Source organism: Sus scrofa, chromosome X, assembly GCF_054392235.1.
Source record: "Sus scrofa isolate SSC_HxYL_T2T_F1_AM1 chromosome X, Sscrofa_HxYL_maternal_Yorkshire_Landrace_v2.0, whole genome shotgun sequence".
NCBI lineage: Eukaryota > Metazoa > Chordata > Mammalia > Artiodactyla > Suidae > Sus > Sus scrofa.
In genome coordinates this window covers 135,731,223-135,731,626 of record NC_139401.1, presented here as the reverse complement: position 1 = coordinate 135,731,626, position 404 = coordinate 135,731,223, and positions in this window count along the sequence as shown.

Genomic DNA, 404 nt, shown 5'->3' with positions numbered 1-404 from the left:
ATACCTGAAAATTCATATTGAGATTTTCATGGACTTAAAGTAAGACAAAACTAAGATCTTCTGAGCAAGTCATTCCTCTAATATTATCAGGGACATTTTATACCAATATACTTACCATAATAAAGTTTGGGGAAAAGTAGCACTTAAAATATCTCAAGATGTTTACAAACCTCAAATTTTAAAACATGGGAATTTAAAATTATGAAAGAACAACTGACAAGGAACTTTGGTATCTTTCAAATTTAACTTCTCAATTGTTTGTTCTGCCATCTTCCTTCCAAAAGGATCTTATAAGTTCTTGGGACATGGCTAGTTATATGTGCAACTGAATAAACTGTACAAATATGTGAAACGACCCATGTTAATTTTAGAAAGAATCATGAAAAAAAGGTGCTGTGCCACAG